We start from the raw sequence: 27418 nt of genomic DNA on the forward strand, positions 1-27418 counted from the left end.
AAGCTAATCAGGGAGGCACCAGAAAAAGGCAAACTCCAATGCAAGGAAATCCAAAAAATGATACAATAAGTGAAGGGAGAAATATTCAATTACATAGATAGCATAAATATAAAACAATTGAAACTTCAAGAAACATCAGACACACTTATAGCAATGCAAAATGCTCTGGAAAGTCTCAGCAATAGAAATTGAACAAGTAGAAGAAACAAATTCAGAGCTTGAAGACAAGATCATTTAATTAACCCAATCCAACAAAGACAAAGAAAAAAAGTAAGAAAATATAAATAAAGCCTCCAAGAAGTCTGGGATTATGTTAAATGACCAAGCCTAAGAATAATTTGTATTCCTGAGGAAGAAAGAAATCTAAAAATTTGGGAAACATATTGTGTCCAGAATTTATTCCTTCCGGTGGGTTCGTGGTCTCGCTGACTTCAAGAGTGAAGCCGCAGACCTTCACAGTGAGTGTTACAGCTCTTAAAGGTGGTGTGTCTGGAGTTGTTTGTTTCTCCCAGTGCATTCATGGTCTCGCTGACTTCAGGAATGAAGCCACAGACCCTCGTGGTGAGTGTTGCAGCTCATAAAGTTAGTGGAGACCCAAAGAGTGAGCAGCAGCAAGATTTATTGTGAAGAGCGAAAGAACAAAGCTTCCACAGCATGGAAGGGGACCTGAGTGGGTTGCCACTACTGGCTGGGGTGGCCAGCTTTTATTCCCTTATTTGTCCCCACCCCCGTCCTGCTGATTGGTCCATTTTACAGAGTACTGATTGGTCCATTTTACAGAGTGCTTATTGGTCCATTTTACAGAGTGCTGATTGGTGCGTTTACAATCCTTTAGCTAGACACAGAGTGCTGATTGGTGCGTTTTTACAGAGTGCTGTTTGGTGCGTCTACAATCCTTTAGCTAAACACAGAGTGCTGATTAGTGCATTTTTACAGAGTGCTGATGGATGCATTTACAATCCTTTAGCTAGACACAGAGTGCTGATTGGTATGTTTACAATCCTCTAGCTAGACAGAAAAGTTCTCCAAGTCCCCACCTGACCCAGAAGCCCAGCTGGCTTCACCTCTCAATATTTGGGTGAAGAATCAAGAAAAGCTTCCCTTATATCCAGCCTCGCTAGAGACCTAAACATCAAAATGTAAGAAGCACAAAGAAAACATGGGAAATTAATCACAAAAAGATCATTGCTTAGGCACATTGTCATCAGGTTATCTAAAGTTAAGATGAAGGAAAGAATCTTAAGAGCTGTGAGACAAAATCACCAGGTAACCTATAAAGGAAAATCTATCTGATTAAGAGCAGATTTCTCAGCAGAAACCCTACAAACTAGAAGGGACTGGGATCCAATCTTCAGTCTCTTCAAACACAATTAGCAGCCAAGAATTTTGCATCCAGTGAAACTAAGCATCATATATTAAGGAAAGATACAGTCTTTTTCGGTCAAACAAATGCTGGAGAATTTGCCACTACCAAGCCACCACTACAAGAACTGCTAAAAAGAGCTCTAAATCTTGAAACAAACCCTGGAAACACATCGAAACAGAACCTTTTTAAAGCAAAAATCTCACAAACCCATAAAACAAAAATACAATTAAAAAAATAACCAAGGTGCACAGGCAACAAATAGCATGATGAATGCAATGGCACCTCACATCTCAATACTAGCATTGAATGTAAATAGCCTAGATACTCCACTTAAAATATACAGAACTGCAGAATGGATAATAATTCACTAACCAACCATCTGCTGCCTTCAAGAGACTCACTTAACACATAGGAACTCATAAAATGAAAGTAAAGCGGCGGAAAAAGTCATTTCATGCAAATGGACACCAAAAGTGAGCAGTAGTAGCATTCTTGTATCAGACAAAAGAAACTTTAAAGCAACAGCAGTTCAAAAAGACAAAGAGGGACATAATATAATGGCAAAAGGCCTTGTCCAACAGGAAAATGTCACAATCCTAAACGTATATGCACCTAACCCTGGATCTCCCAAATTTCTAAAACAATTACTAATAGACCTAAGAAATGGGATAGAAACCAACATAATAACAGTAGGGGACATCAATACTCCACTGACAGCACTAGACAGGTCATCAAAACAGAAAGTCAACAAAGAAACAATGAATTTAAACTATGCCTTGGAAAAAATGGGCTTAACAGATATATACAGAACAATCATTCCAACAAACACAGAATCCACATTCTATTCAACAGTTCATGGAAATTTCTTCAAGATAGACTATATGATAGGCCACAAAATGAGATTCAATAAATTTAAGGAAATTGAAATTACATCAAGCACTCTTTCAAACCACAGTGGAATAAAATTGGAAGTCAACTCTAGCAGGAAGCTTCAAAACCATGCAAATACATGGAAATTAAATAACCTGCTTCTGAATGATCATTGAGTCAAAAATGAAATCAAGATGAAAATTTAAAAATTCTTCAAACTGAATGACAACAGTGTCACAACCCATCAAAACCTCTAGGATACAGCAAATGTAGTTCTAAGAGGAAAGTTCAAAGCTCTAAATGCCTATATCAAAATGACTGAAAGAGCACAAACTGACAATCTAAGGTCACACCTCAAGGAACTAGAGAAACAAGAACAAACCAAACCCAAACCCAGCAGAAGAAAGGAAATAACCAAGATCAAAGCAGAACTAAATGAAATTGAAACTAACAAACGAAAACAATACAAAAGATAAATTAAACAAAAAGCTGGTTCTTTAAAAAGATAAATAAAATTGATAGACCATTAGCAAGATTAACCAAGAAAAGAAGAGAGAAAATCCAAATAAGCTCAATAAGACATGAAACAGGAGATATTACAACTGACACCACAGAAATACAAAAGATTATTAATGCTACTATGAACACCTTTGCATGCATAAACTAGAAAACCTGGAAGAGATGAATAAATTCCTGGATACAACCCTCCTAGCTTAAACCAGGGAGAATTAAATGCCCTGAACCGACCAATAACAGGCAGCAAGATTGAAATGGTAATTTTAAAATTAGCAACTAAAAACAGTCCAGGACCAGATGTATTCACAGCAAAATTCTACCAGACATTCAAAGAATTGGTATGAATCCTATTGACACTATTCCACAAGATAAAGAGGAAACCCTCCCTAATTCATTCTATGAAGCCAGCATCACCCTAATTCCAAAACCAGGAAATGACATAATCAAAAAAGAAAACCACAGACCGATATCCCTGATGAATATAGATGCTAAAATCCTTAACAAAATACTAGCTAACTGAATCCAACAACATACCAAAAAGATAATCTACCATGATCAAGTGGGTTTCATGCCAGGGATGCAGGGATGGTTTAACATACGTTAAGTCAATAAATGTGATACACAACATAAATAGAACTAAAAACAAAAATCATATGATCATCTCAATAGATGTAGAAAATGCATTCAACTAAATTCAAATCCCTTTATGATTAAAACTCTCAGCAAAGTCGGCATACAAGGGACATACCTCAATGTAATAAAAGCCATCTATAACAAACTCACAGCCAACATAATATTGATTGGGGAAAAGTTGAAAGCATTCTCTCTGAGAACTGGAACAAGACAAGGATGCCCACTCTCACCACTCCTCTTCAACATAGTAGCGAAAGTCCTAGCCAGAGCAATCAGACAAGAGAAAGAAATAAAGGGCGTCCAAATCAGCAAAGAAGTCAAACTGTCACTGTTTGTTGATGATATGATTATTTACCTCAAAATCCAAAGACTCCTCCAGAAAGCTCCTAGAACTGATAGAAGAATTCAGCAAATTTTCCAGATACAAAATTAATGTATGCAAATTAGTAGCTCTTCTGTACACCAACAGCGATCAAGTGGAGAATCAAATCAAGAACTCAACTGCTTTTACGATACCTGTAAAAAAATAAAATATTTAGGAATCTACCTAACCAAGGAGGTGAAAGACCTCTACAAGGAAAACTACAAAACACTGCAGAAAGAAATCATAGATGACACAAAGTAATGGAAACACATCCCGTGCTCATTGATGAGTAGAATCAATATTGTGAAAATGACTACTAGAATTGATAAACAGTATTAGTAAAGTTTTAGGATACAACATCAATGTAAAAAAATCAGTAGCATTTCTATACACCAACAACGTCCAGGCTGAGAGTAAAATCAAGAACACAATCTCACAATAGCCACAAAGAAAAGGAAATACCTAGGAATACAGCCAACTAAGGAGGCGAAAAATCTCTACAAGGAGAAATACAAAACACTGTGAAAGAAATCAGAGACAATGCAAATAAATGAGAAAACATTCTATGCTCATGGATTGAAAGAATCCATATAATAAAAATGGCCATACTGCCCATAGCAAGTTACAGATTCAATTCTATTTCTATCAAACTACCAACATCATTCTTCACAAAGTTAGAAAAAACTATTCCAAAATTCATATGGAGTCAAAAAAAAAAGTGTCCAAATAGCCAAGGCAAATCTAGGCAAAGGAAACAAAGCTAGAAGCATCACATTACACGACTTCAACTATGCTATAAAGCCACAGTAACCATAACAGCTTGGTACTGGCAGAAAAACAGACACATAGACTAATGGAACAGAATAGAGAGCCCAGAAATAAGGTCATACATCTGGACTATATGATCTTCAACAAGCCCAACAAAAGCAAGCAATGAGGAAAGGACTCCCTATTCAATAAATGGTGCTGGGATAATTGGCTAGCCATATACAGAAGATCGAAGTTGAACCCCTACCTTTCACTATATACAAAAATTAAACTCAAAATGGATTAAAGAATTAAATGCAAGACCTCAAACTATAAAAATCCTGGAAGACAACCTAGGAAATACTCTTCTCAACATTGGCCTTTGTAAGGAATTTTTGGCTAAGTAGCCAAAAGCAATTGCAACAAAGACAAGAATAGACAAGTGGGATCTAATTAAACTAACACAATTCTGCACAGGAAAAGAAAATATCAACAGAGCAAACAGACAGCCTACAGAATGGAAGAAGATATTTACAAACTATGCATCTGACAAAATCCTAATACCCAGAATCTGCAGGCAACTTAAATCAACAAGCAAAAACCAAATAACCCCATTATAAAATGAGCAAAGGATATAAACAGACACTTCTCAAATGAAGACATAAAAGTGGCCAACAAACATATAAAAAAAAGTTCAGCATCGCTAATTATCAGAGAAATGAAAATCAAAACCACAATGTGATACCATCGCACACCAATCAGAATGACTTTTTATTAAAAGGTCAAAAACAACAGATGCTGGTGAGGCTGTGGAGAAAAGGGGACATTTATATGCTGTTGATGGGGATGTAAATTAGTCTAGCCACTGTGGAGAGCAATCTGGGGATTTTTCAAAGAACTGAAATCAGAGATATGATTTCATCAAAAAAATAGATTACTAGGTATAACGCAAAAGAAAATAAATCATTCTACCAAAAAAAGACACATGAACTTATATGTTCATAGCTGTACTATTCCCAATAGCAAAAACATGGAATTAACCTAGATGCCCATCAGTGGTAGATTGGATAAAGAAAATAAGGTACATATATACCATGGAATATTACACAGCCATAAAAAAGAATGAAATAATGTATTTTGCAGCAAAATTAATGATGCAGGAGTCCATAGTCCTAAGAAAATTAACACAGGGACCGAAAATCAAATACCGCATGTTTTTATTTGTAAGTGGGAGCTAAGAATTGAGCACACATGGATACAAATATAGGAACAATAGACACTGTGGACTACTAGAGAGTGAAGGGATGTAGGTTAAAAAACTACCTATTATGTACTACTCTTACTACCAGTGTAGTCAGATCCATACTTCAAACCTCCCTATCACACAGTAGTCTCATGTAACAAATCTGCACACGTACCCCCGTATCTAAAAGTTGAAATTTAAAAAATGTTCTTCAAACTTAATGAAAATGAAAAAACAACCTATCTAATTTGTTGGATGCAGCTACACTTAGAGGAAAATTTCTAGTAGTAAACATCTAAATTAGAAGATAATAAATGTCAAATCAATGTGCACAGCTATTTCCTTGAGAAACAAGGAAGACAACAGCAGATAAACCACAAAGCACACGAATGAAAGGAAATAATAAAGACCACAGTGGAAACAAGTGATGCGCAAAACAAAATAAACAAACACATTGTAAATAAAAGTTGATTTTTTTTAGAAAATTAATAAAGTTGATTAACCTCTAGCCAGACTTATGAGAGAAAAAGAGAGAGAGAAGAAACAAATTACAAATATCAGGAATGAAAGAGGCTCCAGTTACAGTAACATCAAATATTTAGAAGTTTTGGAATAAATCAGAGAAAGAATTACTAAGACCTATGCACTGAAACCTATAAAACATTGTTTTAAAAAATTATAGGAAACCTAAATAAATCCAGAGATATACAATGTTCATGATCCAAGAAACTCAATATATTTATTTCAATTCTTTGTAAAGTGATGTATCGATTCTATACTATCTATAGTATAGAATTTTCCAATAAAAATTCTTGCAGCCTTTTTTAAAAAAGGAATTAATCAATTTACATTCATATTGAAATGTGAAGGACCTAGAACAGTCAAAAGCATCTTGAGAAAATAACAAAGTTGGATGATTTATTATAAAGTTACAATAATCAAAAAAATATGGTACTGTGACAAGGAGAGACAAATAAATTAATGGAAGAGAATACAGAGTTCAGAACTAGACCTATATATGGTCAGTTGATACTTGACAAAAGTGCAAATGCACTTCAGTGGACAATAAATAGTCTTTTCAAAAGCAGTATGGTTCTAGGACCAATGGATAACATCTAACAAACCCACAAAACAAAAAATTAATCTCCAAACCACATCTTACATGCAAATGAAAATTAACTGAAAATAAATTTTAAACCTTAACATTGTTAAATAAAATGTATGAGAGGTCATTGCTTTGGACTAGGCCACTAAACTCAGCCTAACAGACCAACCCAATATGGATTTTAACTACAGTAGTTGAGCTTTCATTAATTGTAAGAGGTTGTGTAGCCAATTAACCAATTAAGCTGTAACCAATTAGGTTGTCTCTATACTACACTTGAATTTTCTATAAATGCTATTAGATCATGTTATTGGTTGGATTTCTCTAAACTTGCTTTGGTTCAGAGGACTGTCTGATTATCAAATCATTTCTGTTTCACTCTGTTCTGTTTTGTTTTTCTGTGCCCAAATAAACTCAGTTAAAATGTAAACTTGTCTAAGTTTTTTTCTCTTTACCGTATTTGCTGTAGTTGGCAGGATCTGAATAAGAGTTTCAGTGACCCCAGGAGCATCAATTAACCAAGCACAGATACTCACTGAACCCACTGTGGTCACTATTTTCTTGCTTCTTATGGAGATTATGGGTAAATTCTCTCACGGCTTCCAAAGCTCCACAGATATGTTTTGAGCTATCTTATTTTGTTTGGGTAAACTTTTGATCCAGACTTGACTTGGAAGTTGCAGCAAAAACTGAAGTGGGTTCAGTAGTTAGATAAAGTTAACTGGAAGACATAATAATAGGTTCATTTGGATCCTGGAAGTCTAGAATCTTCTGGAACTGCTTCCAGGGTTTGTGTGTGCTATGAGAGCACATATCACCTTTAGGTGATGTGTAGTGGTTTGTGGTGACTACCTGGATCAGAAAAAAGCTGGACAGAGTCCATGGTCTGGTACTCTTCCATTTGGAACTCATTTTTATGTATAAAAATCCCCAGCACGTGTGTGTGTGAGTGTGTGTGTGTGTGTAAGAGAAATAGATGGACCTCACCTAAGGTAATTTGGTATTACAGTAGCCATAATGAGAGAAATTTTAAATTGGGTGAAATTGTTTATTTACAGGGTATATTAGAAAAACAAGGATAAAAAAATCCATCGAAACAACGGAATATATTTTTAAAATGAGAACACAGAGGCTTTAAAAAAGACTAAAACACAAAAGGAAAAAAAAAATTACAGAGTGAGCCCTTAGATCAATGGGGTTTGCTTCTTTAAGTTAAAATCTTGAGCTCAGAACAGCAGTGAAAGCTATCTTGGCCTAGTTTTAAAGTTGCTTCATCTACCCCATTTGTTACTGAACTTTGCCCTGAACTCAGAAATCTAGCTAAAAAAATACAATCTGGGTTAAGAAGCTGCCTATCTTTAGTTATATTGAAACTATCTTTAGAGAAGACAACTCACACTGGTGGAAGAAGTCTCCTTTTTTTTTTTTTTTTTGAGACAGAGTCTCCCTCTGTCGCCCAGGCGGCAGTGCAATGGCGCCATCTCGGCTCGCTGCAAGCTCCGCCTCCTGGGTTCACGCCATTCTTCCTCCTCAGCCTCTAGAGTAGCTGGGACTACAGGTGCCCGCCACCACCCCCGGCTAATTTTTTTGTATTTTTAGTAGAGACGGGGTTTCACCGTGTTAGCCAGGATGGTCTCGATCTCCTGACCTAGTGATCCGCCCGCTTCGACCTCCCACAGTGCTGGGATGCCCGCCTCGACCTCCCAAAGTGCTGGGATTACAGGCGTGAGCCACCGCGCCTGGCCGAAGTCTCCATTTTATGGAGGTTTCTTTCACTTTGCATCTGGGAGGAGGAAGGGCTAAATCAGGAGAGGCTTTTACCATAGAGAAGGTAAAAAGACTTATATCTGTATAAACATGTCTCACTTTTAACCATTTTGTCTGAATGAGGCTTCCTACTCATGCCTTTCTTTGTCTCAGCAGGTAATGGTGTTTAGGCCTGAAATCTGATTACAATTAACAACCAAGCTAATAATCATTTAGGGTAATAATTATGTAGGTCGATAATTATGTAGGTCAATTAAGAAAACGAAAAGAGTCTCTTAATTCAGCCCCCTTGCTAAAATGAGTAAAAATGGTAAGTGAGGTGAAGAAAACAAAGTGGTTTTCTTTGGGGGAGAGGGGGAAGATGAATGGGCCCTAGAAGTATAAATGATTTGTGACAACATCTGTCGGGGTGTGAGAAAGTCTCCCCTCCAGCGAAAAGAGTTAATTTTCAGAGGATTGATATCAGTTGAGTACCTTGGAGACTCTTTCTTTAGACAGACAAAGGAATTCAAAAAACCTCACCTTGCTTATCTATTAGTTTATTGGTAATCAATATAGCAAAGTGATATATTTTGGAGTAGTAGTTCTTGAAATTTTTCATTGGTTCACTTTGTTTAATGAGTGACTCAAGCATAATCATTAATAATGAATAAGTTAGGTGAATAAAAACGGGATGACAATTTGTAGATGAGTTTCTCATAGTTTCAGGAATTGTCTTCAGTTACTTGAGGTTTTAAAGTTATGTTGTATTAAGTGACATTTATGAAATGTCTAAATCATGCTTAAGTCAGTTAAAATACTGAAACTTGCTCCTCTACCATTCTGATTTTGTTGTATATTGGAGGAGAAGCGTCTGATGAGGACAGGATACTTGTGATTCTGACTAGTGGGAAATTTCCTGATTACCTTTAATAATTGAAGTAAGCTACTAGAAATTGTTCTGAAGAGAAAACAGCTATTCATTGCTTTCATTGACACAATGTAGAATGTGTCTTGACTAACTGGAAAGCATTCAGCAATGAAACTGTGAGTTGGCTGAGGCTGATAATTAATGCATGACCACATTTGTTTGACAAGTATTTGACAATCTACTATATATAACACATTTTATATAGTAAAATGTGTTTTTACTATAGGGCCAAGGATATAATGGCAAACAAGGTTCTATAGATGTCGTTCTTCCCCTCATGGAATGGCATAGAAGAAACAGATATATACACATAGTACAAACAAGAAAATACAGAAAATTAGTAAATCCTGTAACACACTATGCACAAAAAGTATTGTCGACTCATTATAATCTGCAAAGGAACAAATAGTTGGATTGAACACTTCAGGTCAGTCAATTTTGTTGCAGTTTATCTACTACCAAAACGTAGTGCTGGTCTCACAGTTTAATGTTTGATAATGAATACATTCATCTAGTAGTATATTCTGTTTTTATGAAGTATGGAGAGGTTAAGTGTACTTGTGCCTGTAATAAACATGAAAAAGGTTGTATTATGAGGAGATGTGTTTCTAATAAATTACAAAATGGTGTTCATCTATACAATGCTGATATAAAACAGTTCAAAATTGCTTGCATTTTAGGTTTTCACTAGAAATTAATTACAAATTAGAATTAATATGTGGTAATTAAAACCAAAGATAATAACTTCTTATTTGAAGAGAGCAAAACTTTTTTGGTGGGTGAAACTCTAAGGTGTGAAGGATGTGTTTTTGTAAAAAAAAAAAATGTAATTTTTCCTAGTTTTGAGGTTGTTTAAAAGTTATTTCTGAAGAAAAAAGGAATAATATAGATAAAATTGAATGGATAAGAGGGTTGTAGAAGGTTTATGGAATATGAATTATGTCAGTGAAATTTTGTGTATGAATATGTTGGCTAAAATTAAAAGGGAATTATTAAGTTTTCTGAGAACTGAACATTAATGTCAAATATGACTATAAAAAATTAGAATTTGGTTCCCTATATTACAACAACAAGATTTCGTTAGAGAAATGATCTGCTTTTAATGGGAAACAGAGCTTTATTAGGTCTCCCAATTAAGAGAGAAGACTCAATCTTCCTAAGTAAAGATCTAGAATTTTTTCAACAATTATGCAGCTTTAGATATTTAATTATCACTCTGGTTAAATGAATGTCTATTATTTCACAGCGAACTGTGATCTTATTGTGATCAAGCATTTTCAATCTTTTATATATTTGACAAACTTCCCCAAATTGAATTCTAAATTAAGTATTTTTGACCTAGAATTGACTTTGGGATTTTCCAGTACGGCCCGTGGAGAGCCTCAAAGGATATATCCCTCATAATGCAGAGATGTTAAGTTAATCAAGCTTGTTTGATGTGTTGAATTGTATGGGAAGTATTGTCAAATAACAAAGTGATGTTAAATCTTTTAAAATTATATTTTATGGATATTTCAGAATTGTATGAAATTCATAGAAATCTAATAGTCCTGGCATAACTTTGTCATTATTTTTCCTTACTAGTTCTGTTGGCCCAGCTCACTTTGTTGAAAGAACTTCTTAGAAAAATATAATGCTGCCAATTCCTTTCCTCAAAAAGAGGAAATAATTCTTGAAATGGACCGTCACCCATTGTCCATTTTTTTAACACCCTTGCCTATTCTTGCCCTTAACCCAAATCACAAAAATGCTAAGAGGTAAACTTTTTAAAAAGACGTTCCTGAGGAAATTTCAACTAAATCCACTACAGACATTGCATAAATTCACTGGGCTTCTCCCATAAAGTTTCAAATTGGCCCAAACAGCCGCTTCCTAATATAAGACAGTTGATATTCCTTTGGTTGATTGAGTATTGGTGTTTCTTTGATTGACCTCCCTTTGGTTGAGGTTGATGCGTTTATTTGGGAATTTGGGGACAGTTGTCCCATTTGTTCTGGGAAACGCTTTTAGCTTTTGTGTAGGGTCTTCCTGGGGGCTGAGGGTCTTCCTGGTGGATGACAGCAGAGGGGGGCTTCCTATTGGTGAGCACTATTACAACTATGGGTTTATTTAATTTTAAACCTTATAATGATATCTTCCTTCTTTAACTCCAGCTGGTTACATATTTGAACCAGCTTTATTGGAGGGAGACACATGGAGGTAGGGAGAGACAGATATTAAGAACCAAGAAGTTTTTAAAACAGAAGATATATAGGAAAAGAGAAAAATCTAAATCACAGAACTCTAATATGCTCAAGATATCAGGTTCAAGACTTGCTTCTGCTACTTTTCCCAAATATAAATCTGGAAAAAAGTGCTTACCACACTGAAACTTAATTTTCATTTTGCAAACTGGCATTGGAAAGTGTACTTAATACATAAGTTTGTTGTGATATTAAATGAGATACAACAATGATTTTCAAATATTTCACCCATGTCCCATTGTAAAAAGTACATTAAGAATAGAGGCACACACACAGACTAATAATAATATAAAATTAAAACAAAAGCCACACAAAATAATGCCTAATCTGATTAAAGGTAATAAACTCTGAAATATGTATTTTATTCTATTAAAAATACTGCTTGAGACACACTAAAATGATTCTATGGTGCATTAAGTAGTTGTAAAGTACATTTTAAAAACACAGAAATAAGTTATCACTTATCACTGTACTTGATATATTTTAATCAATTTTTAGTGTTAGGTCTTAGTAGTTGCACTATATTTAAGTTTTTATTCTTTTTACGTCCTGTCTTTTATTTTTTTAATGATTTATTGGCCTCAATTTCCAAATTCAGTGTTCATAACATAAACATTTATTTTCTTCTTGTGTTATATTATAAGAGATATAGTTCTGAAATTTTAAAGAATGACCGAAGTAAAAATATTTTTAGAAATTATTCTGGAAAACCAATTTTTTTATTTGTCTCCAAAATTACAAATGAGCCATTTTAATGGTTTAAACATGGAAACTCTTTTAGTTATTTACAAAAATTTAACTCAACCTTTCCTCCTAAAATATAATGTTTACCTTCTGGGAAAAAAAAAAAGAAAGAAACAAAATAAAACATATTGGCTTATTCATTCACTGGATAAATATGCATTGAGTAAGGCTGGGTGTGGTGGCTCATGCCTGTAATCCCAGCACTTTGGGAGGCTGAGGCAGCAGAACACCTGAGGTCAGGAGTTCGAGACCACCAGCCTGGCCAACATGGTGAAAAATACAAAATTATTTTTGTATTTTTGCGAAAAATACAAAAATTAGCCAGGCATGGTGACACATTTGTGGCACATGTTTGTAATCTCAGCTACTCAGGAGGCTGGGGTAGGGGAATCACCTAAATCCTGGAGGCGGAGGTTGCAGTGAGCCCAGATCGCACCACTGCACTCCAGCCTGGGTGACAGAGAGAGATTTTGCCTCAAAAAACAAAAAAAGGGGGGGATGAGTATAATGAATCAAGTTCAATAATAAAAAAAACTTATCAATGTATTTGTTTTATCCATAAAGTGGCACCAAACATTCATTACATAATTTTGTTTCTATGAAGGAGAAGGTATATTTACATTTTTCTACATTTCCAAGCTGCCTGTGATTTCAAATTTTAAGCAAATGTTAAATAGATTTATAGAGATTCAGTTAGAAAAAGCACAAATTACAGATATCTTACTAACCGTTAATATACACAGCATATATATATAAAAATCTTTGAGGTCTTGTATACTTACTATAATTATGCCTTTAAATAACCTGGGTGTAGCGAGGTATGAGCAGAGAAGACCTTCAAAGTGCTCGAGAAGTGTTCATTGATACTTTAGATTCTCATTTATAATAGCATGCATTTTTTTGAATAAAAACTGAATATATGTTCACACTAGAACATTTGAAAAGTTAAAAGATGCTATGAAGAAGTCAATTTTGGAAACAACCTGAAAGATAAGCCCTGCTAACAAATCCTTATGGATGCAGCATAATTTATTCATGTAATTTTTTAGTGTTATTAAAAGCCTATTTTAGCATATTAATTCCAAAGCAACATTCAAGTGCATACGTATGCTTGTATGAGGGCATAAACTAGCTTTGTGTAAAGCAGAATATATACGTGAAACATAGACAAAAATGTCAATGTTGTCTCTGGAAATGCAAGTGATTTTCAGTTTCATTATGTTTGCTTGTTTTTTTCTGATTTTTCAATAATATATGCTTTGTGCAATAGAAATATAACATTAACAAAACAATTTAATGAATATTGTTGTCTGTATTTTTGAAAATATTTTCATTTAAGAAAGCTCATAAGAATATAATTACTGGCCTAGGGTTTATTCAAAATTAAATATTTTTAACCATCTTAAATTGTCCTCCAGAATTGTTGTATCCATTAATCCGAAATACCCTGCGTGGAAGGGCCTTTTTGACAACATATTCATAACAATTTAATGCTATCTCTAACAGTTTGATGGGTTAGCTTTTCTATGTTAATTTACATTTATCTGATTACTCTAAAATATGCATATCTTTCAAAGTATATTTGTCATTTTTAGTTGTCTCTTTGTTCATATTAATTGTTTTTTTGGTTATTTGCTTGCTTGCTTCAGTTTATTGCTTTGATGGATGAGGTTTGTAAAATTCTAACATTTTACTATACTTTGTAGTTCATGAATTTTTAAATTGTCTACTCTGAATATTAAAAAGATGAAGTTCTTCATATTGTATAATTCTATTAGGTATCTCAATCTGTAAATGAAGATAACATGATGTTGTAGCATTATAAGCTTTCTAATATTCAAAAGTACTTATTGCTGAGGGAAGTAGATCAGATTATTTGCATTTTATTTTTACTCTCTTCATTGGATTATTAAACAGATTCTTTTAAGCCTAATTGCTATCTGTGGAATTAAGCCTTAATTACTGGCTATTTTTTGCAAGCTGCTACCATGAATGTATCTTATTTATCTATCTCCCCAATGTCTAAAATGCAATATCTAAGACGTGATATAGGGGCACAATAATCTGGAATGTCTAGGCATTTTTAAAAAATTGTTAAAACAAATGTGCTTTATAATTTTAATGTTACTAAATATTTATAAAGAAATAATATAAGTAATGTCTTAGAACAGGATCAATGAAGAGTCCATACAGGGTTAACATGCTCAAAGTTCCAATGTTTGCTTAATGTATTTTTCTTTAAATATAATTGATCCCATTGGACAATATACTGTTCTAGAACTAGGACACTCTCTTTTTCATCTTTATATCTCTAGTACTTAGCACAGTTCCCAGAACACACAAGACACTCTATTAAACTATTTTAAACTGAACCATTAGATTCCAAAAATATATATGTCAAATAAATGAAAAAATAATGACTTACAGGTACTAAATATTAGAAATCTATCATCATTCAGCATCAACTGTTTTTAAAGTCTACCTTCAAATATGAGTTATAGGCAATGTAGCAGATATTTTTATTTGAATTTATTTTATTTTGGAAAAAAATGCCAACTCCCTGAGACACCTTTAATTATCTGGAGTAACTTAAGGGTACAAAGTAAATTAAAATATGTTTACTAATATTAAAAAATCAAGATGTATTAGGAAACACAATGATGGGTTTTTTTCATGTATTTTTTAACTAGGATTCTACAGCCTGTAAGAATGTATTGCTTATTTTATGGTATATATTTGTTCAGTAGATTTCTATGCATCCTTGACTTCTTTAGTTGATTTGGGCTTTAGATAATTTTACCCATATTCTGTGAACCAATATGAATCCCTTTTCCACAAAATATAACAAATCTTTCTGTCATATTTGTACTTGTATTTTCATGGCTATTTTAATAACAAAAATATTTTAGTAAAATGATGTTTTATAACTTATTTAATCACTTTTTTAAGTTGTGGCAATTTTCGAACATTATAAAAGTCATGAGTGTTAAACTCTACAGGCTTGTATTATCCACGCAAGGAGGAAGGTTGTAGTGTAAAACTTGTACGTTTTTTAATGGGGAAAGAATCAGATGATTCATTTAAAGCACTGGATAGAGTACTTGGCACATAGCTTGTGATAAATAAATGTATTTACTATAGTTAATATTACTTAGAATGATGATATTTCCTTATTAGGTGGGGCCCAGACTAAACTGTAATATCAATGAGATTAAATTATACTACTGAAATAGTTTTTTTTCTCTCTCATGAAACAGTACAGATGAAGGTAGGCTATCTAGATTTCAGTAAATAACTCTTCCTGCTCAAGGTCCATAGTCTTGTCTTTGCTTACTTACTGTGACGTTTATTATGATATAGTTATCATATACTTGGCTGAAGAAGATGAAGCTAACAGACACCTGTTCTCTTCACAAAGAAAAATGAAAAGTGAAGGGCAAGCATCTTTAAAAAGTTGCTCTCAAAAGTTGAATACATCATTTCCCATTAAATCCCTTTGTCCAGAATGTAGTCACTTGGTAGCATTATAACTAGCTATTAGAGATGCTGGAAAATGGAGTTTTTTGGTTAGATGGCTATATGCTCAGAACTTAGGACATTATTGCTGAAGGTAAGAAAGAAACTGGAGATATTAGGGAATAATTGTCAGGCTTCGCCAAAGTCTGTTCCTCTAAGCACACAAGTGTCCACAGATATATTTCTTGCAATACATAAACCCACTCACACATACAAAGGAGGCAATTTTAAATTTCCACATCCAGCTCTAAAATCCATTATTTCTAGGCAATGTGGAGAAGTGCAGTGCTCTCTACCAGATCCAGATAGATAGATAAATCTTCATTTTCTTCAAACTATAAACTAAAACATATTTTCTGCCCTACACATACACAACTAATATACACTACTGGTATAGGAGCTGTATTATTTCAATAAACATTCCCAACCTGAAAATTCTCATTTTGAAAAAAATGGGTAGATATGGGATGGGGGCAGTTACTTTTCCACAGCAGTTATTAAATTCTGAATGGCAGAAATTGTGAAGACTCTCTGACCTGACATACAGACTTCTTCTTTATCATTAGTTTGCTTTTAAACAAACCTATCTATTATCCTTTAGGGTCTCTGGCTTTGCCATCTAGTAGCTTCTTCCCTATCTATTATCCTGCACATTCACATCAAATGGCATAAAATTGTGTATCCTCATTGGCAGAAACACAGCTTCTACAACCTGCTTTCTTGGGTGAAGGTTGCAGATCCAGAGGTTGCAAGTTGCTTTAGGAGTTGAGGAATGCCAGGTATTGAGACGATAATTTTAAGCCTTTTTATTGACAGTATATTTACCACAGACTTAGTAGTTTCTGGACTGTTCACTGTCAGTTAGTTCTAAATGTAAGCCACTAAAGCCAAGTTTATCATCTAAATACAATTTTTAAGTATAAAGTCTCTCATTTAGTTTATTTAGTTTTCTCTTCTCAGCATATACCCTTCTTTCTCAATATAATGAAAACTAACTTGTGGATATCTGAGCACTAAGTTTAGATGTTTGAGTGGGAAGGATGTTTCTGTGGGGCTGGCTCTCATTTTCTGGTAGAGGACACTTAAACTCAGAACCTTTTCAAGAACCTCCCTTTATCTCCTTATCTCTGCCTGTTGGGTGTGAAAAATCAGTCCTTTTCCCTAACATCACAGGCTTCAACTAGCAAGGCATGAAGGTTCAGTAAATCTAGGCTGCAGGCAGCTAACACAGTTCCCTTAATGAACTTCAGCTGAGCTGCTTGCAAAATGTGAAACTGCTTGAGATTTTTATGACTTTGCAGCTTTTGAAAATTATAGCCTACAAATTTGTAGATTTTTATTCAGTTTGGTTTTGTTTAATGTTCATAATTAGAATAATGTTATAGACTTTTGTTATAATTGTTGAATGGATTTTTAGTGCTTCCATAACATAATACCAAACACTGGGCGGTTAAACAAAGAAATGTATTGTCTGATGATTGTGGAGGCTGGAAGTCAGAGATCAAGGTGTCGGCAGGGCTGGTTTTATCTGAGTCCTTTCTCCTTGGCCATCTACAAGCCAAGGAGCTATGATGATAAATACATGTATTGACTATACTTAATATTACTTACAATAATAATATTTATTTATTAGGTGAGGCCAAGACTAAACTGTAATATCAGTGAGGTTAAATGATACTACTTACACTTTTTTCCCTCTCTCATGAAACAGTACAGATGAAGGTAGGCTACACATGATAGGCCTATAGAAGAAGGTAGGCCATCTACAAGCCAAGGAGAAAGGACTTACATGAAACCAGCCCTGCCAACGCCCTCTATCTTTACATGGTCTTCACTCTGTAATGAATAATAATTTGGGGTAAGAGTACTTTCACACTATGTATATATTCTATTCTCATTAAACTTTCATTTTGTGTATTACTCATTTATTCATATCTTATGTACTCATATTTTCTTCCTGCATTGAATATAACTCATTTCTATTATTATTATTTCTCTGTCCTCAATTTATCCACAAGAAGTCATTTTAAGTGGAATTTTATTTCCTTAGACATGCCCTCATCAAATACTTCTTTACCTTCTGAAATAAGATATTCCAGTCTTATCTTATACTTTCCTGGTTTCAGCTATGGAATTAACCATTTCCTCCAGGCATATTGCTTTCCTTTAGTAGAGAATGAAATTTAAAAGCCAAGACATGGGTACTAGATATACTCATTGCAGTCGACATATCACTGTTACCAGACCCTCTCCTATACAGAGTTATAGAATACAGCTCATAAATATATGTGTATATACAAAAACAGATCTATACATACCCATTTACATCTATAGTTATGTCTATATCCATATACACATCAAAAATCATGAATTGCCCCCAATATATTTCCAAATCCAATATGTCATTACAGGGTTCAAACTCTCCCCACTCACCTTGAGAAACATAGACTCTACCATGTTTAATGTATGAATGGTTTGTTCCAGTTCCCTATAGGTAACCAATCTCCATTTCCATGGGTCCAGAGACTAAGGTTGGTGAGGAAGGGACCTTGTTGTGGCATGCCCAGGACAGAGGAGCACTAGAATTGTGAAAATAATGTCCATGAAAGGCAGCAGTCTGATGCAGGCCTCTTAGCCTGAGCAGAGTCAAGAGTGCTTCCATAAGAAGGGACATCCTGGCATGGATTGGCAGAGCTAAAATGGGATGACAATAGCACCAGCACTGGAGAGGAACTTAGAACCCAAGTGGGAATGAGCAGCCTAGCATGGGGTAACAGAACCCAAATTAAGTGAGGAGGTGTCCATGGGGATGGAGATGAGATGGGGAAGTCCTGGTACAAAGCCCAGGAGCCCGAAGCAAAATGAAGAGAGAACTGATGCTTGTTCTGACCCTAATGAATTGGAGTTGATTAGGTTGAAGAAGGCAATCGTGTAGTGTGTGGCATTTGGGGTAGGTACAGCTCACTCACCCTGGGATGGCAGAACCCAAGAATATGAGGAAAGTAATTGTGAAAGAAACCATATGGCCCAAGAAGCTTATAATACTTATTATCTGATTCTTTATTTTAAAAGTGTGTTAATCTCTGACCTAGAGAATAAAGTCTCCAATGACTTGACCATAGTCTATAACTTCCTTCAATGAAACATACTTTTGAACTTTGTACTAGTCTTTAAATAGAGTATTCATGGTTTTCCAAAAGCTATTTCTTATGACAATAATATGCTTTCCTACCTAGTTCACCTGATAAACTCTTGTTTTCTCAGACCAAGCTTAGTTATCATTTATTTTGTAAAGCATTTTTTTTTTCCCCTTTGGCCCTCAGTAGAGAAATGTCCTACTTTTCTTATGTTATTTTTATTTTTTATTCTTCTATAATACAACTTATATTGTCATTTGATATATATACACACATATACATATATAAATCTATATACAAATATACACATATATATATATATATATAGGTGTGTACCTTATCTCTAAACTGAGTTATGGGAGGGGGAGTTAAATTCATTGACATTTCTTTCACTGTATGCAATGAATGATTTCTAAATACATGAGATAATCGCATCTAATTTTACTGGTATCATGGAGAGAAAAAGGTAATCACATAACTCATATTTATTCATCTAAGTCTTATCTCCTTAACATAAATGTCTCCTTATATTTTACTCATTTTTCTAGTCATTGTTTCTGAAAATTTATTATATCTTTTTCTTCATAAGCTGACCTGGTCATAATTTAAACTGTACTTTATAACTCAGCAGTCAGTCTTGTTAATAATCTTAATCTTTTTAAAGTATGGATATATTATCCCAAGACGGCTTATTTTTTTCTTTGTTCTATCTCAGGACTATCAGGCAGCTAATCCTTTATCTATCCCTAATACTCTTATGGTTGTTTTCTAGAATCTATAGAAGATTCTATTTCAATCTGCTATAGGCTAATGGCAAGCAAACAAGTTTGAGTTATATATTAAATGATAGTAAGGCTCTAAATAAGAAATAAGTATATTGGATATATTACCTGAATAAACTTTATGGCAAAGTTTTATGTATTCTAAGGCATTCTATTGTTTGCTAAGTTTATACGGTTACTAATAATTGAAATTTTATTGCTGAACATCTAAATTTGAGACACTACTATATGTGTATATTTTGTGTTCAATTCAAGGCTTAAGAGTTTTAAAAGATTGTATTTATTTTGGGGGGCTTTAAAATTCATTTAAAAGCGATATTTCAAATAATTTGTGATTTTTGCAGATGTCGAATTTGAATTCAGAAGGCTAATAGTGAAATATATATATAATTTTCCATTATCAATCCTAATATTGTGCTTATACTATGCACTAATGACCCAGAAAGCAATATTGCTGTTGTAAACTGCTAAGCATGTGCCAAATATTTTGCCTTTCCATGCCTGCTTCAAAATGTCATGTCTTTCAGCTGTTCAACTTCCAGCTGCCAAAAATAAATGAGTTTACACTGCTGGTTCTATTTTATTTTTCTAAATCAAATTCCACTGCCAATTGGAAACTTAATCAATGATACATTATATATATGATATTACTGTTGATAATAATAACAAATACATTTATTTTATCAGGGGCATGAATTCTGTAAAATTATATTTTTTCACTTTAAACTTTTCAAATAGGTTAAAATAAAGTGAAAAAAGGTTGTTTTAATCAATAAGAAATATCAATCGTGTATACTTACTATACATGTATATAATATATGATAGATACAATATATAATCTTTGTATCTATAATCTCTGTTACATACATTTTGGATCCTTGTCTCATATTTAGTACGTTTTATGGAAGTAAAACAAAGTTCAAAGTTCATTGCTGTACAAACAAAAGTAGAAACAACTGATATAAATAACTGGTATTATTTGTCACTACAAACTCATATTTGTATATCATCAATATAAACTCAAATTTTTGTAATTTTTGACATTTTCTTACAATTTAGCTAAGGCTTCATTATGTAGAGAAGTGGAAATTATATCAAACTCTGTGATTAAAAGTGTTCACAGTAGTGCAGAATTTGAAAATTTCTGCTGTAGCTTTGCACTGAATTGCTTTCAACAGTCTTTATCTTCATAGAATCCAAATGCTATTTTCCACTTATAATACTTGTTATAATTGTCAATTTTTAGATGCCTCATTTTTTACATTAAAATTAAAACTGACCATAGATAAATTGATTAATAAAATAAAGAAAACATGTGAGAAAAAGAATAAGTATGTATAGAAGTATATATGTGTGTATATAAATATGTATATATTTGTTTTAAATCTGTATATATAAATATATATAAATACATGTATATATTTAAGTTTTTGTGAACCAAGGAAAAAGACTGTATTCTCAAACCAAATTTTAGACAATCCAAAAGTGAATGTAGTACACATTTATAAATTAGTGCTCTTATAATTTTTTATTAGTTTATTTAAACTGTTATTTCTTCCAGTGGTTAAGACTGATATTAGTTATATCTCACCTGCCTGACATCTGAGAAGGACTAAAATTAAGAATAAGAACCATTTGGAAATATGAATAGCAATGTCTACATAGAGAGCATGAGATCTGATTAAGATGTTGCCTTCTTTTCTCATACTCTCTGTACTACTTATGTAATATCAACTACTATCAGATATAAATCTCTCCTAAAAAAGACATTAACATCTTATTTTAAGGAAACAACTTAGAAAAAAGTTTTCCAGGTGGATTAACATGAAAGAGACCCAGGTACCAGGAAGTTTGCATTTTCATCCAAAAGGCTTTGTCTATACAGATTTTCACTGCAATAAAGCTGAGGATGACCTTTAAAAGAGGGAAGACTACTCCAGCATATAGATCCAGTGGTCCTAAACTCACCTCAGTATGCTGAGCAACAACATTGTTCAATTATTTATGATTTAGTCTTATCAATGGATTATTATTTCAAAAAATCAAAATGTTTATGAACAGAACTTTAAAAATCATACCTACAACCAACTGATCTTCAACAAAGTCAACAAAAAGATATATACTGGGGAAAGGACACCCTATCGATAAATGGTACTGGAAAACATGGATAGCCATATGCAGAAGAATAAGATGGAACCCATCTCTCACCATATACAAAAACTAACTGAAGATGGGTAAAAACTTAAATGTTAGACCTGAAACTATAAAAATTCTAGAAGAAAGGCTAGGAAAAACTCTTCTGGACTTTGGTTCTGGCAAATAATTTCTGACTAAAACCTCAAAAGCAAATACAACAAAACCAAGAAAAGACAAATGAGATTTTTTTTTTTTGAGGTAAGGTTTCTGTTTTTCATTCATTCATTCATTCTTTCTTTCTTACTTTTTTTTTTTTTTTTTTTTTTTTAAAGACAGATTCTTGCTCTGTTGCCCAGGCTGGATTGCAATGCCGCCATCTTGGCTTACTGTAACTTCTGCCTCCTAGGTTCAAGCACTTCTCATGCCTCAGCCTCCCAAGTAGCTGTGATTACTGGCTCCCACCACCATGTCCGGCTAATTTTTGTATTTTTCATAGAGACAGACTTTCACCAGGTTGGCCAGGCTGGTCTCAAACTTTTGGCCTCAAGTGATCTACGCACCTTGGCCTCCCAAAGTGCTGAGATTACAGGTGAGCCACAGTGCCCAGCCAACAAATGGGATTTAAACTAAAAAGCTCTGCACAGCAAAAGAAATAATCAATAAACAGACAACATACAGAATGTGAGAAAATATTTATAAACTGTGCATCCAACAAAAGATGAAGATCCATAATCTATGAGGAACTCAACTAAAGAAATAAAAGAAAAAATTAAAAAGTGGGCATAGGTCATGAACAGACATGTCTTCAGAAGAAGACAAGAGGCTAACCAACAAAAATATTTTTTAAATGCTTGACATCACTAATTATCAGGGAAATGCAAATTAAAATCACATTGAGATACCATCTTACACCAGTCAGAATAGCATTAGTAGTAGTAGTAGTAGTAGTATTTATTATTATCAACTTAACTTTAAGTTCAGGGGTACATGTACAGGTTTGTTGTATAGGTAAACTTGTGTCATAGGGGTTTGTTGTACAGATTATTTTGTCACCCAGGTACTAAGCCTACTATCTATTTTATTTTTCCTGATCCTTTCCTTCCTCCCACCCTTCACCCTCCAATATGTTTCAGAGTCTGTTGTTTCCTTCTATGTGCCCATGTGTTCTCATTATTTAGCTCCCACTTATAAGTGAGAACATGCTGTATTTGGTTTTCTGTTTGATATTGGTTGACCATGTCCCCACTCAAATCTCATCTTGAATTCCCATAATTCCCATGTGTTTTGGGAGGGACCTGGTGGGAGATAATTGAATCATGGGGGCATTTTCCTCCATGCTGTTCTCATGGTAGTGAAATCAGTCTTACAAGATCTGATGGTTTTATAAGGGGAAACCACTTCCACTTGGTTCTCATTCTTTCTATTGCCTGCTGCCATGTTAGATGTGCCTTTCACCTTCTGCCATGATTGTGAGGCCTCCCCAGCTACGTGGAACTATGAGTCCATTAAATCTTTTTTCTTTATAATTTACGCAGACTCAGGTGTGTCTTTATCAGCAGTGTGAAAATGGTCTAATACACTGTTCCTGTGTTAGTTTGCTAGCAATAATGCCCTCCAGCTCCATCCATGTTCCTGCAAAGCACATGGTCTCATTCTTTTTTATGGCTGCGTAGTATTCCATGGTGTATATATACCACATTTTCTTTATCCACTCTATCATCAATGGGTATTTAGATTAATTTCATGCCTTTGCTATTATGAATAATGCTTCAGTGAACATACACATGCCTGTGTCTTTATAGCAGAACAATTTATATTCCTTTATGTATGTATCCAGTAATGGGATTGCTGGGTCAAATGGTTTTAGGCCTCTGAGGAATTTCCAAACTGCTTTGCACACTGGCTGAACTAGTTTACTCTCCCACCAACAGTATATAAACATTCCCTTTTCTCCATAACCTTGCCAGCATCTGTTTTTTAATAGTAACCATTCTGACTGGTGTGAGATGGCATCTTATTGTGGTTTTGGTGTGTATTTTTCTAATGATCAGTGATGTTGAGCTTTTTTTCATGTGATTGTTGGCCACATGTATGTCCTCCTTTGAAAAGTACCTGTTCATGTCCTTTGCCTACTTTTTAATGTTTTTTTTAGTTGTAAAGTTAAGTTACTTATAGATGCTGAATATTAGACCTCTTTCAGTTGCATAGTTTGCAAAAGTTTTCTCTCATTTTGTAGGTGTCGGTTCAATCTGTTGACAGTTTCCTTTGCTGTGCAGAAGGTCTTTAGTTTAATTAGATTCCATTTGTCAGTTTTTGCTTTTGTTGCAAATGCTTTTGGCATTATATTGACTTTGTATCCTGAGACTTTGCTGATATGGTTTGGCTGTATCCCCACCCAAATCTGATTTTGAATTCCCACATGTTGTGGGAGTACCAGTGGGAGGTAATTGAAGCATGGAGGCAAGTCTTTCCCATGTTGTTCTTGTGATAGTGAATAAGTCTCATGAGATATGATGGTTTTAAAAAAGGGAGTCCCCCTGCACAAAATCCCTCTCTTTGCTGCCATCCATGTAGGATGTGACTTGCGCCTCCTAGCCTTCTGCCATGGCTGTGAGACTTCCCCAGCCACATGGAACTGTAAGTCCAATTAAACCTCTTTCTTTTGTAAATTGCCAAGTCTTGGTACGTCTTTATCAGCAACATGAAAACGCACTAATACATTTGCTGTATCCTTTTTCCGTTGTTGGTTTTTGTTCTGTTTATCAAGGATTGGGTAGTTGTTAGGTGTGCAGCCTTGTTTCTGGGTTTTCTATTTTGTTCCATTGGTCTATGTCTCTGTTTTTGTACCAGTATGCTGTTTTCATTACTGTAGTTCTGTAGTATAGTTTGAAGTCAGGTAGGTGATGCCTCCAGCTTCATTATTTTTGCTTAGAATTGCCTTGGCTATTTGGGCTTCTTTTGTGTGTGTTGCATATGAATTTTAAAATAGTCTTATTCTAGTTCTGAGAAGAATGGCAAGGGTGGTTAACTAGAAATAGCACTGAATCTATAAATTGCTTTGGGCAGTGTGGTCATTTTAATGATATTTATTTTTTCCATCCCTGAGCATAGAATGTTTTTCCATTTGTTTGTATCATCTCCGATTTTTTTGAGCAGTGGTTTGTAGCTCTCCTTTTACCTCCCTGGTTAGCAATAGTCCTATGTAGTTTATCCTTTTTGTGTTCAATTGTGATTGGGATTGCATTCCTGATTTGGCCTTTGGCTTGACTGTTGTTGGTATATAGAATGCTAGTGACTTTTGCACGTTGATTTTGGATCCTGAGACTTTGCTGAAGTGGTTTATTAGCTTAAGGAGCCTTTGGGCTGACCCTATGAGGTTTTCTAGATATAAGATCATGTTGTCTGCAAACAGGGACCGTTTGAGTTCCTCTCTTTTTATTTGAATGCTCTTTATTTCTTTCTCTTTCCTGATTGCCCTGGCCAGGACTTCCAGTACTATGTTGAATACGAATGGTGAAGAAGGATATCGTTGTTTTGTGCCATTTTTCAAGGGGAATGTTGGCTGTGGGTTTATCATAGATGATTTTTATTATTTTGAGGTATATTTCTTCAATACCTAGTTTATTGAGAGTTTTTGACATGAAGGAATGTTGAATTTTATTAAAAGCCTTTTCTGAATCTATTGAGGTAAACATGTGGTTTTTGTCTTTAGTTCTACTTTAGCCTACTTTATGATGGTGGACAAGCTTTTTAATGTGCTGCTGAATTCGGTTTACCAGTATTTTGTTGAGAATTTTTACACTGATGTTCATCAAGGATGTTGGCCTGAAGTTTTCTTTTTTTGTTGCATCTTTGCCAGGTTTTGTTATCAGGATGATGCTGGCCTCATAGAATAAGTTAGGGAGAAGTCTCCCCTCCTCAATTTTTTAGAAAAGTTTCATCAGAAGTGATACCAGCTCTTCTTCATACATTTGGTAGAATTCATCTGTGAGTAGGATACCATTATTAAAAAGTCAAAAAACTCATCTTGGTGAGGATGCAGAGAAAAGGAAATGCTTATAGGCTTTTGGTGGGAATGTCCCTTAGTCCAACCCCTATGGAAAACAGAATGGACATTTCTCAAACAACTAAAAATAGAACTACCATATAATCCAGCAATCTCACTACTAAGTATATACCCAAAAGAAAAGAAATTGTCATATCAAAAAGACACTTATATTCATATGTTTATCACAGCACTATTCACAACAGTGATGTGAAGGAGTCAACCTATTTCCATCTATGGATGATTGGATAAAGAAAATGTGATACACATACACACACACACATACAGACACAAACACACCATAGAATACTATGCTGCCATAAAAAAGAATGGAATTCAAAATGGAGGAGGGTGTGAAAGGGAAGAGGGTTGAAAAATTACCTATTCGGTACAATGTTCACTATTGGAGTGATGGGTACACTGAAAGCTCAGACTTCACCACTAAGCAATGTATCCAGATAACTTCACTTGTTACCCCTGAATCTGTTTTTTCAAAAAATCAAGGCATTTTTTAAATATCAGTTTTTCAAAAATGGTCTAATCATTCTCCTTTTTGTTTCACACCAACAGCATTGTATAATTATTATATTAATTCAATATATCTTTCAAGGTAATGTCTACATAAATAGCAATTTTATTTAAGATGTTGCGACACAGAGCTAAGCAAGTTAAATTGACATATTAAGAATTCATAAAATATATTTTGACTTCCTTTTTAAAAGGAAGCTTTTTCCTATGCACAGTTCTGTTTTTCATCTATAAGCCTTGGCTTTTGCATTATTACTGCTTGTGATGATATTAAGTGACAGTCTCTTGAATATAGTATCTGCATAGTTATGTATCTCCAGAAACTGACCACATAATTGCCTATCACTAGCTCACTCCAATAGGTCAAAAATGTGATTATCTGCTTTATTTTGTTTTCTTTTATGTTGAACATAAACCTCATGGCTATTGTTGACACGGGGTCTACTGTGGGGAATGTCATCAACACTAGTGCTGCTGGCAGCAAATAATTGGCCATATTTTCTTACGGAATTGTATAATTCATGTTTTAGAGAAGTCCAGTAATTTTTCAGAGTGATAGATTTATCGTCAAATGGATAATCCCCAAGTCATGATATCTGTTTTTGATACGTTGATGTGTTCTTTAATCATCAAAACACCTAAGAGACCTGCTAAGTTGATAGGCATTTCAGAACAAAAAGCATGAGAAAATCTAGCCAATTAAAGACAAAAATCCCACTAAAAGTTAGGTATTTTGCTAGAAGAGAGGATGAAATAATTTAAATCA

This window comes from Pan paniscus, chromosome 15 (assembly GCF_029289425.2).
Source record: "Pan paniscus chromosome 15, NHGRI_mPanPan1-v2.0_pri, whole genome shotgun sequence".
Taxonomy (NCBI): Eukaryota; Metazoa; Chordata; class Mammalia; order Primates; family Hominidae; genus Pan; species Pan paniscus.